The sequence below is a fragment of the Struthio camelus genome, chromosome 12 (genome assembly GCF_040807025.1).
Source record: "Struthio camelus isolate bStrCam1 chromosome 12, bStrCam1.hap1, whole genome shotgun sequence".
In the NCBI taxonomy this organism is placed as follows: domain Eukaryota; kingdom Metazoa; phylum Chordata; class Aves; order Struthioniformes; family Struthionidae; genus Struthio; species Struthio camelus.
In genome coordinates this window covers 15,263,735-15,275,930 of record NC_090953.1, presented here as the reverse complement: position 1 = coordinate 15,275,930, position 12,196 = coordinate 15,263,735, and the positions used below count along the sequence as shown (strand labels likewise).

The 12,196-nt window shown below is 49.3% G+C and overlaps 1 long non-coding RNA gene across 2 annotated transcripts; it reads right to left on the bottom strand.

Annotated features, from left to right (window-relative positions):
- Positions 1–219: 219 nt before the first annotated feature.
- On the bottom strand, positions 220–9,868 carry LOC104148288 (uncharacterized). Of its 2 annotated transcripts, XR_011143778.1 has the most exons (4): positions 9,572–9,868; positions 7,559–7,717; positions 5,453–5,590; positions 220–5,339 (listed from the first exon to the last, which is right to left on the bottom strand). It is a non-coding gene; the product is annotated as an uncharacterized lncRNA (long non-coding RNA). The 2 variants fall into 2 exon arrangements; XR_695085.2 differs by lacking the exon at positions 9,572–9,868 and having other exon boundaries at positions 7,559–9,499.
- Positions 9,869–12,196: the final 2,328 nt, after the last annotated feature.

Below are 12,196 nucleotides of genomic sequence, written 5' to 3'. Positions count from 1 at the left end.
ACCTTCAGTCTCACCATGGCGTGTCCTGTATGACTGACCAGAAGGGTTGTGAGCTGGGTGAAGCTTTTAGCCTTAGAGTGCAAGGAATCTTTTAGTTCTGCCGCAGTTTAATGAGTGGAGATTCTAAGCTGATTCAGCTCTTAAACAGTCTGATCATTAGCGCTGTATCATCTGTCACCTTTGGGTGATAATTAGAAAAAGAAAGTCAATAACAATAGTACATAACACTACTTTACCAAGATTTAAACAAGTTGTAATATTGTTGAACATCTATTGATGAGTCCAAATGTGCCACAGGCTATTGAGCACAAAGAGTGCTTTGATGTGATGTTTTCCATTATTAATTTGATGTGGTAGAGTTTGTAGAAGTGAGAACATTTGTGTTCATTTTATTACACGTGGGAAGAGCCTGAGATATTTTACATATTCATTTCCTTTTCTTCTATTGTTTATTCTATCAAATCTTTTGACAAACAAGCACAGAAGAACAAAGCAGGGAAACAATTGTTTTGATTCTGTTAAGAATACTAGACTACTCATTTTCCACATCTCGTGGGTTGTTTGGATTTTTTATTGATTTATTTGACCTCCAAAAAATACATCCTGTATGTATGACAGCAGCCCCTAGATGACAGGGAAAATTTAAGCGGAACTACTTTTTCCCCAGAATAGAACAAGATATCAAGAACTCACCGCAGTGATACAAATATGGGTCAGGACTCATTATTGCATTACTTTAGTGTTCCGGATATCGGGTCTGATGTGTATGAGATACCCCCGTAATGCAGCGGTCAGTTATTGTTTCTTATTGACCACTTCCTCATCTGCTTGTTGGTTCTTCCTTTTGGTGATTAAACTCATTTGTAAAGAGCACAGTTGTGGAAATCTCTAAAGAGCAAGCCTTTTGGAGTCTTTTTTATTGCCTGATATTGTCTAATTAATCCCTTAATGAAATTTCTTTCCCTTCCTCTAGTCTGTCCTTTTATGCTTTTTGCAACCACAATATGTTAACAATTTGGTCATGGATCTGCAAAATGCAGTTTTGCTCAACCGATATTTTGCAATGATTTAAACAGGAAAGTTGTTAAACCCGAAACAGAACAATATACAGAAGATATCTGGGAATAAGAGAAATGTCTTTGCTGATTGACTATATCCTTTCAGGCAAACACAACTGAGACAAGCTGTTTTCATCTCATGTTGGTGGAAATACGCACATGCAAGAACGTTTAAATCTCTCAAACCTGTGAGACATGTTTTTCCTTAGCAGTAAAATGAAGATACTTTAGTTATCTTCCCTTCTGCATAGAAAGAATAATATGAGTCCTACCTGGGACCCTGCGCAGTATCAGACAGTCTGGGCTAAATCCCACAGATGTTCCCCACAAAGGAATCAATAGCAGGAATACAGACTTCATCTCACAGATGAATGACATCTAATGGCCCTGCCATCAATTTAAATTCTAAGACACGAAATTAAACTGAAACGGTTCAGTTTTAAAACTCACACTATATTTTGGACAATAACTACCCTATATTTCACCTATTTTTCAAGGCTGCTCAGTACAAGAGCAACTGCAGCTAAGCAATTAAACAGTAACACACAATGTCTCGGACTAACATTAATAAAACATTAAAAACAGGAATTGTTCATATAAAATATTGAGGCACTACATGCTGCCATTCTCTGTATGAGGTATAAGCACTTTACACAGATCAATTACTTCCTTATAAAATTAAAGGGGAGCCCAAGATGCAAACTCAAATCCAAGTTCAGCCTTGGATTTTGAATACTTCATATATTTGGGATGTTTAAAATAGAGGTCCCCCTTTAGCTCCGTCACTGATTTAAAACAAAACAATGTAGTTTATAGACTACTTTGAGAGAGAGATGGAAAACGTAATTAAAAACTACTCAGCTGTTTCCAGTAGCCAAATGTCCAGATTTAGTGAATGAAGATCAATGAAAAGCAGGAACTTGCATCCGTAAAATATAAACCATATAGTTTCAAGCTTTGGTTATCTACAAATCTCTGTGACAATCAGCCTTTTCACCTCCTATGCCCGTACACACAGAAACAAGGCAGCACAATTGTTTCCCAGCACCCAGCTCTGCTAGTTCCATTTATTATACATCAAGCTGAGATGCTTCCCAGACAAGGTATCCACTACTACCTGTGGCTGCAAAGTCCACTTAGAAAATGGGGAGAGAAAGGTGATTGGGTTCTCCTCTTGATAAGTAAATTCTACATAATCCTTAGGGGAGATAAAATTTGTCTAAAGTCCAGAATCTGGGTCAGACTACTGGTACCCTCTAAGGTAGTCACACCAATAATGAATTTAGACCTCAGATTCTAAAAGTCAAAATATTTTTGACATATATAACTTCATTTTGGCATCCACAGGAAAAAATCAACTAGACCAGCAAAGGACTGTGAAAATGCACAGCAAACCCATCATAAACTGGAAGCATCTCCATTTCCATGCAAGCTGGGTTTATCCATCTCAAATTAAATGAAAACATTCTTTAAAATAACATTACCAGAAGAAGCATTATCCTGTCAAGGTGCCCAGTATTAGCTTATGTAAGATAGTAGCCTTCATAATTATTATAAAAAGTCTTTACTCTCATATGTCTCAAATTCTGATAGTTGTGTATCAGTCAGCCCTATAAAACTGATGACCCTTCTTTTTATTCTGGGCTCAAATGAAAATATTTTGAAATTAAGCACAGTCTAAACATAGCCTCAACGTGCCCTGGCATGGAGCAGGAGCGCACAGCCGCGCGGGGCCTCGCAGCCTTCCTCCTGCAGCCTTCCTGCATTGCTCGTGTGCACGCAGAGCTGAGCTCACCCGCCACCGCTCGCTGCCCGCGAGAAACGCGCGTCCAAGGGCCTGGCTAGCGCCATTGCCCGCAGCACATCAGGCGCTCTTGGGTGCCTGAGCCTCTGATACTTGATCATCTCTCTCTTTGCTTGCTTTGTGAGAGCTGAACCTGTAATGCTGGCTGGCAAAGCGGCAGGGCACTAGAGGATCTACGGTCTGTAGGAACTATAGGGCACTTTCCCATAGTATTAAGTAGCTTTGCAGACAAATGAGAGCTTTTTGCAGACAAATGAGAGCTTATCTTATTAAGTGTCTCGTATGTTTATTTAGCATCATTAAGATAAGAGTTGTTTTGTGTATGCGTTTTTACTGCTAACCACTTTTATCCCTTGGAAAGCCACAGGAGGTCATGTTCAGAGCCTGTTTGGGCTCATAAAACCATCACCCAAACATTATCAAGTCATTGCTGACTGTCAGTGTTGGCTGACAGATGTTGCCAACTTGCCCCTTGGTGCAAGATGCACACTGGCAGGGAGTGTCCCTTTGGTTTTGCTCCCAGCTTGCTCCTCATTTGCCCCATGCCGGAGCCATGGGGCGCAGGGGCAACCATCAGGCAGAGGCTGGCCGCAGCTCGCCACAGCTCAGCTCAGCTCCGCGGCAGCGCTCACCTCTAGTCCACTGCTGATTCAAGATCTTGATTCATTAATTAGATCATTGACTAGTTAATGCTTGTACAGTACTCTCTATTTTCAGAGCTTTGCATTCAAATGAGGAATTGTTTTCATTAGTAATAATTATTTGTTTCTTGACGTTGGTAGTAAAGCTATTCAAGTCACCCCTAGGTTTCTTCTTTTCTGTACCCTCCTATCCCTTTCTTATCCCCTCCCTGGGGTGGAGTTAGTCAAATGTGAGTTAAATGTGGTTAGGCTGAAAGACTAATGACGAAAACTAACTGAAATGGCATCTGCATATTCCCTTTGCTACCTTAGCTGAGCTAGGAATTGTTCAGGCCTCCCGGCTCCTCTGGGGCCAGGACAAGGATGCACAAACCAACTCTAAAAACTGTAGTTCTTCTCAGCTTCATTATAAATTACTTAGCATCTCTAATAAGGGACTGAAATACACTAAAGTTGCATCTTTTTTTCTTCCTTTTCGTTTGAAATAGATGTATGTGAGTACATGGCCAAGAGCTGCTCAGTATCACAGCATTTCGTGGTTATGCAGAGATCTGTGCGCCGTGGGGGGGAACCTCTTTTCTTTCTTCCTCCCGATGTCCCTTCTGTTACAGACTTTTCTTTCAAACCCATGTGGATTTTCAGGTAGCATTCAGAAACCACTTCTTTTGTTGTTGTTTTTGCAGTTTTCCTTGTAGTTCATTGATTTGTCCAAACCTCAAACTCAAAGCCAACCTCGGAAGCCATCAGCCTACTTCACCGAGGAGGAAAGTCCATCAGTGGCTGTAACTGGAGAGGACAGTGCGGGTCGTAGAGCTGCCGCCGCTCACCCCGGTGTGCTGCCTCGGCTGGCGAGCTGCCCTCAGCGCCACCGGGAGCGGGGGGCAAAGCCGAGGCCACCCCGGTGACCGGCCCGTGCCCCGACCTGCGCGAGTGGGAGCAGCCCGGCTGCCATCTGCAGACTGTACTGCACAGGCCTCACACCTCCTCTTTTATTACTTACTATTCAAATGACTATTGCCAGCAACATTTTGTAAAGCAATAAGTGTGCTGTAAACTACATGTAAAGATGTTTCCTTTTTGATCCACTCTAAAGATTTGACCATTTAAAAAGAACTATTTGGCAATAGTTGTTCTTTGGGTTTTTTTAAGAGCTGTGCCTAGACATGCCAAAACTGAGCTTGACCTGGGCGTCACACAAAACAGCTCTGCCGGAGGGGAAGGGCAACGGAGCTGCTCTGCAGAGGTGGGGCGGTCATTTTTGTTTTATGATGGAAAAGGTATGTGATATGGAGGACAGCAGCTGGTGGAGTGTCCTGCTTTTTCTGTGCGTTTTTGCTGGCCAGCCTTTTTGAATGACTTCCATCGTGGAAAATTAAACCTCAGGACCAGTATGTGGGCTGGAAGCATAGCCATGTCCGCACATTTTGCTGAATACTTCTGCCACTTTAGGACCTTTCTTCCTGCCATTAGCAAGCTCGCAAACCCCGTTGACTCCACAACAACTGCAAAATCCTCCACACAGATGAAAGGAAGCAGATCCATTTTCTCTAAACCAGCTCAGTGACATTTTATGAAGAGCCTCTTAACAGATCCAACGCCAGGAATATTTTCATCTCCTCCGCTCAAGCATACCTTTTGAAGGCCAGCGGGGTCTGTGAGTGGAACATGGATTAATGTAATCTTCCCCGTGGCCCCGTCTAGAACCTCTCCTGGCGAGAGCCTTATCTCACCCATCGTCTGCTCCGGCACTGCACCTCCGCTCCCCGGACCCGTTCTGAACAAACTCGCTCTTGCCTCAAGGATTATGTTTTTCTGTTACAGTCAACACAGGCAGGTCTAGAAGAGTAACATGGAGCTTTATGCTCTTGTTTTGGAAAAACAGCATCTTATGATCAAATCTTCTTAAAGTAAAGAATGGCGTATAAATGAACAGAAACTTTCATACTTACTTGCAGATCTTTACATTGATAACTGTGGTTTCTATGACTACCACGCAGTGGTGTTCTGCTTTATTTCTCTGTACTGGTGATTCACAAGGCAGAAAATGAAGACATTTTTTGATCCATTCAGTCATACATCAGTTGCACCTATTAAAACAGAGGGAAGACCATAAGTTAGTTTATAAAGACATAGATGATGCTACTGCCTAATCTTCATCTACAGACAGACAGGTTCTAGCGGCAACCAAGTATATGGGCTTTTTGCAAATTGTAAATAATGTATAACCTTGGGCTGTGGACATAAATGCTTTCCTTTTTCCTGGACTGCCTCTTCTTCTGCCTTTGCTGCAGAAAAGGGAAGAGAATGTGAATTTCTAGAGATATCACTATAGCTCTTATTCTGAATTTTGTTTTTGCCAATTTATAGGAGTTAATCAAAAAACCCGGCATCTATTTTCTCATGCCATGTATGAAAGCTTTGTCAGCAACTTTCCTCTTTTCTTGACAGTGTTTATGTCCTTGTTAGGAACATTTTTGTTTATGCCAGCTACAGGATGTACACTACCCCTTAGAGTCACTCTGCAGGAAAATATCTCCAAGAAAGCGTATTCCTCCGAGTGCAAAGTGCACCTGTCAATGAAACTCTGCTCAAAAAGGGAGAAATTGAGTCAGGGCATTTGTGAGATAGGTCATCCAACTTAACCAGCACCCCAACAGTTTTTGTGTTTGAAAAAAAACAGACTGGGTCTAAATGCCCAGAAATAGTAGATAAAAGTAAGAAGTCTGGGCTTATCTCAGGTCCAGCTGCTGGCTGCCTTCTTAGTAGCTCTGTTCGGTTCAGAGAAAGAGGTGGGGGAAGCCCAAATCTGCATTGCAAAAGAAGGTGGAGATTTGGCTAGGTGGGAGCTCTCTGCTAAATCACGCAGGCTTCAGAGTCACAGAAACTCCGCTGTCGCCAGCAGTACCCAGATTTCCATCAGAACAGCCGGGGCACAGTGTGGTGAGCCATCTTTTACCTTCCCACCAAAATAAAGATTCAGGAGATCTGCAGCTGAGATCAGCATTGCACTCATCTGTTTGTTGTATGCCCCACATTAGCCCTAGAAGCCAAACAGGGACAAATCGGGATCTCCATGTCCCGCGCGCTGTACAGGCACTGAGTACAAGAAATATCAGTGCGCTCAAAACTTGTCTCAGCTCCATTTTGATGTTTGGGCTCAGCTAACAGGACAGTACAAAAAACTGCATGTACCATGTTTCCGTGCCCTACCCTTTTGACTGGTGGTTTGGTCACTTTTCAGTGGAAAAGGTTTCTCTTCCTCCTGACAATTTTTACGTTGCAGACTGAATGCAAACAATATGCATTCAGACTACATCTCTGTAAGAAGAAAGGGAATTTGTGGTGTCAGGAAAGGGCCCACAGTACATTCATTCATCACAGTAAAAGATCATGTTTTTGACCCTCTAGGATACGTGCCCACAAACGTTTGGGTTCATCTTAACGTTCCCTTCAGGTAGGTCAAGTTATCCAAGAAATCCTTTCCTATAGCCCCCACCAAAGCCACCCACGTTTCTCAACCCTAGGTCTCACCTCCGCAAAGCAGGGCCTGCTGTGTCCTGCACGGCTGCCCTGGCACCTTGCCATACAGGATGGCCCTCGGGCCGGGGGCCATCACCTTGCCCACGTCTGCACTGCTCAGCCTAAGTCCCCTCCATGGAAGATTTATCTGGGAGACAGCTTTCTTTTAAGAGGTGACATTCAAGAGGTTACACAGGGATGAGAACTGACATTGAGAAAGTCAAACGCAATTTTGACTTTAATGGGGACAAACGTTAATATGGACAAATGATAAAGCCATCTTTCTGGATTTGTCAGAAATTACTTGGCTTCAAGAGATCAGTTAGATTTGAACTTTTCAGAATTCCTACAGCTAAAGGAAATAGGCAGATATTTTTCTTTGCATCTCACAGAAAAGTTAAAATCTGTGCAGACTCTTTTTCAGTCATCCTTGAAATCACATCTGAAACAGCTGAGGAGTAAAGTTCACTGTAAATTCACACAGTGAATTAAAAACACATGTTAAAATCTTTAAGAGGAAGTGGACGCGTCCCTACCTCTGTCATGAAGTGGAGAACTGCTGACGTGTGCGTGTGGAGGCCTGGCGAACCGAAGCAGCTCCCCTGAGTTAAAGGCATTAAGGCACAGTGGTGTCAGTGAAAGCCGAAATTGGGCCCACGCAGCACATGAACTTACTCAGACAGCAGGAAATCCAGCTTCAAAAAAAATGCTCGTTTCTCTCATTTCTGCTGTGAACTTAACGGCTACACCTCAGGAACAACACATATTCAAAGAGCTGCTCTACAGAACAAGCTTCTCGAACGTGGGACATTCTGACATCCTCAAGAGGATTTCGAAACAGTCCTTGCTGGCCAGGAGCGAAGCCCACGCAGCGCAGCGATACCCATCCCCACGCCGTTTCGTTGCCGCCGCGGTTTCGGGGCGCGGAGGCTGCCCGGGCTGCAAAGCGGCCGTGCCGACTCCAGCTCGCCGGCCGCTTCCCGGCAGCCCCCTGCCCGTCCCGCCTCGCGGCCGCTGGGAAGGGGCTTCGCCCGGACGTACCCTCCGCTCTCCTTAGCTCCCCGCACCAAACCCACCCCGCGTATTTATTCAGCGTTCGTTTGGGAGGGACAGGTGGGAGAGGAGGAGCAAGAAGGAAGTGTGGACTCCTTCGCGAAGTCTGAATTGCTGTCTTTTAGCAACTGCCTTCATTTAAAGCTGAGTGGTTGTTGTTCTCATGGATATACGTCTGTGCTAGATTGCTCTCAGTGTATGTGCTGTGTTAAAACGCTCAATGCTGCCTGCGCCTGTATTTTGCAAACAGTCGGCTGCCAGGAGGCGGGCTTTTGGTTGGACTCCCGCTCATCCTATTTTGTATTTGATATTACAGCCTGCGATTTCCAGGCATATACCCACTTCTCCATGAGCACGAATACATGTTTCTGTTTGCTTAGGCTCATGTATTTCCTAGGAGCTTTGCGCTAAGCAAAATGCAAGTAAATGTCAGAGAAAATACTTTCAGGACCATGCAGATGCCGTTTCACCTTGCTTCAGCAGGAAAAGCCCAGGCGCCAGATGATGCGTTGCCCCAGCACAGGAGCAGCACGAGCGGCTCCTGCTCCCTTCCACGCTGCCGCTCTGCACGGGGCCGCGGGGCTCGCGCAGGACCCAGCGCGGGGCAGGATCATATCGCCCGCGGCCGACCTGCCAGGGCGCATGCGGGCACCACTCCTAGCCTGACTGGTGATTTTGGGCATCCAAACCCTTGCCCACCTGCCTGCCCTCTCCCCATCCTTTGAGGATCTTAGCAGCATCTTCACCCCACCTTCACCCCCTCCACGGCTGGCTAACCAGCTGCCTTGCCTGGTCACAGCTTTACACCCTCCGTCTCTGCCTGACGCTCCTCTTCCCAACGGGGAGCACGGGACCAGGAGAAGAAGGTGCTCTGAACGCCGGCGAAGAGGGAAAAGCCAGCTGAGTCAGCTCTTTTGACGCTCCTGCCCTCTAGTTCCCCACTTTTCTTTCCAAGCCCTCCACGGTTATTTCAGTTTGAGTGCTGCTAGCCACATGGTTGAGATTCAGCTTGCAAAAACATACCATACGCTCGCAGCAAGGCAGATTTACCCTTTCACCTCTAGCAGCCGTTTCCTCTGAAAAGCACAAGTTTCATTTTCGCTTACAGTGAAAAACGTGGGGAGGAGGAGGGGGAGAGGAGCTCGGCTCTTTGCAAAGCGGCCGCGCGGTCCCGTGTTCATCCCCGGCACCCAACTTTCTGTGTAGGTCGTTTTGCATTATGCGGCGTGCCCTCAGGAAGGAGTTGGGGCAGCAAAAGCAAATGCACACTCCCTCATTAGCCTTGAAAGACCTGTTCCCGAGCGCTTGGGGTCAATCCCCTTCAGCAGGTTCATTTTTCTTCCCTGCAGTGTCACGAATTCGGCCATAAGCGGAAAGCAGGCTTTGGTGTAAAAGAAAATACGGTATTTGTTAAACGAAACTGAAAATTGTATGGCGCATGGGAAAGTCGGGAGGTTGGAAGGAGTTTCAGGTCCCTGCAATATATCCAAACTTACCGCAGAAATGTACTGTCGGCGAACACGTCCGCCGATGGGGCCGCCCTTTCGCCTGGGGTAAATTCCTCTAGGAGTTTTCAAAGCGGGCGGGGAAGGCCCAGCCCCGGCTGCGTGCCGCCAGCCGGGCTCCTCGGCGCCGCCGCCGGCCGCCCTCCCCGGGCCGCTCCTGCGCCGCCGGCCCCTTCCTACCGCCCTCGCAGGCGTCGAAGCCGAGCTACGAGGAGCCCGCCTCCCCGCGTAGGCTTTCCGAGTCATTTTCAAATGGCAAGTCGTGTTTTTACGGAAAACTTTACTTTCGGACTTCCTGTTCAAGCAAACGGCGGCGCGTTCTCCTCCAGCCGTGACGAGAACCGAGCCTCTGGTGCCCCAGGCCGGTGCCAGAGCCCGGTCGCCGCCCACGGCCGCAGGCCCGTTTCAGGAAGAGCAGCTCTTTCACCCCTTTGGCCTTTCTGAGCAGCCCCCAAGCGCCGCTAGCCCTGAACTTGCTCCGGGCAGGGGTGGCAGCGAAGCCTTTCCTCCGCGGGCAGCGAAGGGTGCGGAGAACCGTGCTGTTTCCAGCACCTTTCACGAGGGGTCATCGTACACCAGCGCGCCTCTAAACAGCAAAGCGCTGCAGGAAACAGTCAGATAGCGCAGGTGGGCGACCTCGAGGAAGAGCTGTGCCTGGAAGAGGAACAGGCAGCGGGTGGGTACTGGCAAACTGCGAGTACGAAGGAAATGTCCTCGGTGCATTGCGAAAGGAGAGAAAAGTATTAGTTCTAGCAATAGTTTTTGAAGGGGAAGATGCAAGGGGTTAGTTTTGTAATCAGGGTAAACGTCAATGGGGGACGAAGGTGTGAAGGAGGATGGAGGGCGCGTTAGGCTGGCGAGCGCGCGGCGCCTGGCCGCCAGCCCTGCAGCCCTGAGGGGCGGAGGCTGTTACACCGCCCCGCTGTTGAGAGGTATTGCAACCAGCAGTAAAAAACTGCTCCTGACGCTCATCTGCAGGGAAAAATATCCATGTAGTCCTTGCTGCAGGACCAATTAGCTGGGGGGGGGGGGGGGGCGGCCTATAAATGCGGGATGCATCCACACTTGATTACTCTAATGAAATGTCCATTGATTCCTATGGATTAATGTGAGAAGAGCGGCAGCTGCGGAGCGGCTCGCACCTCTAGGTCAGCAGCTGTGCGTGCGTGCCGGCGTGCGCGCGCGCGGGGCCAGCCCGGACGGATGGACGGCCGGCCGGGAGCGCGCGGGGAGGAGGCGGTGGTGGGGGTCCGCGGGAGCCCGCGCGGGGCGGCTGGAGCCCGCGCTCCCTCCCTCCCTCCGTCCCGCTGCCGCGCTCTTCTCTGACTTTGCTGCAAGGCAGGCTGAGCTCACAGGTCATCTGTTTTTGTTAGATTAATTTGATTCAGCATGTAGAAATGGAGGGCTGAGCCGGCTAATGGCTCTCCGCAGGTGACATTGGGAAGGGTCCGCGCTCGCCGCCTCCCCCCGGGCCGCGACGGGGCCGCAGAGCGAGTCCCGCCGTCCGGCCCCGGCCGGCCTCTCGCGCCGCGTCCCCTCCGCAGCCTGGCCCCCCGCGTCGGGTAGTTCCTGCCCCTCGCCAACGCAAACCCGTCGGCGTACATGAGCGCTTAATTGTGGGAAGGGGTGACATGAAATTGTAGATAAAACCCAAAAATCTGTGGGCCGGCTTCTGCGCTGGGGTGAAGTGGCGCCGCTGAAGGGAGGCTCTAGCTCCTGTCGTTACAGCAGGTGAGAACCTGCCTGCGCTGCGTGCTGGCCTCGTCAGGACGAGGAGGGCACGGTCTCCCGTGTGGCGAGAGTCGTTTGGGGTCTGCGCCCGAGAACACGCTGTAGCGGCGCGGGGCCGCTGGGCTGCTGGCCCGGCCCTTCCCAGCGCGGCTCCACCGCGCGGCTCTAGCGCTGAGCAGCTCCAGGTCCGTCCGAAATTCAGGAGACGGCGTTTCTTAGCGATTCGTACAAATAGGGTCAGGCAGTTACAAGATCAGCGCCGCAGCGCAAACGCCGGCTTCCTCGGGGAAGCGCTGGCTGTGAACGGCTGCCTGGCGCGGGGGGCGCCTGCTCCGCGCTCCCCGCAACCACGTCCTCGAGCGACCTGCAGCTGCTGGGGCAGCCGCTGCGCCAGGCGCCCACACGGAGATTTTGCGGGGGACTCCTGTAAGCGTACACGTGAAAGCGTGAGCGGAAGGCGGTCAGCCTCGGGCTGCAGCGCCGACCTGCGCTACGGTGGGGGTTGGCCCTGAAACGCCGCCGCCGCCGCCACCTTTGGTCGCTGTTAAGCGTCGCTTTCAGCCAGAAGCTTCCGTTTCCGTCCGTTCCAGCACGGCCGCACAAGCGATTCCTCTTTCAGTCCAAGATTTTTACCGCTGCATTACTAGTAACGTCACTGGGTGTTGTCTCCGGTTAAAAGCATGCCGTCCTGCTTTTCTCAGATAAATACATAAATATATCCGAGCAAAGATGTGGTCCCGCCGCTTTGCCCTTTTTTGCAGCCCGGCTGGATACCCAGCGTGCTGTCAGCGTCGATAACGGCACGTGCGCGGTGCGCGGGACGAGCTGGCGCGCAGCGGGCGGTGGCCCTGGCCAGTGCCCGCGCCCCGCGCGGCGGCCGGGGAG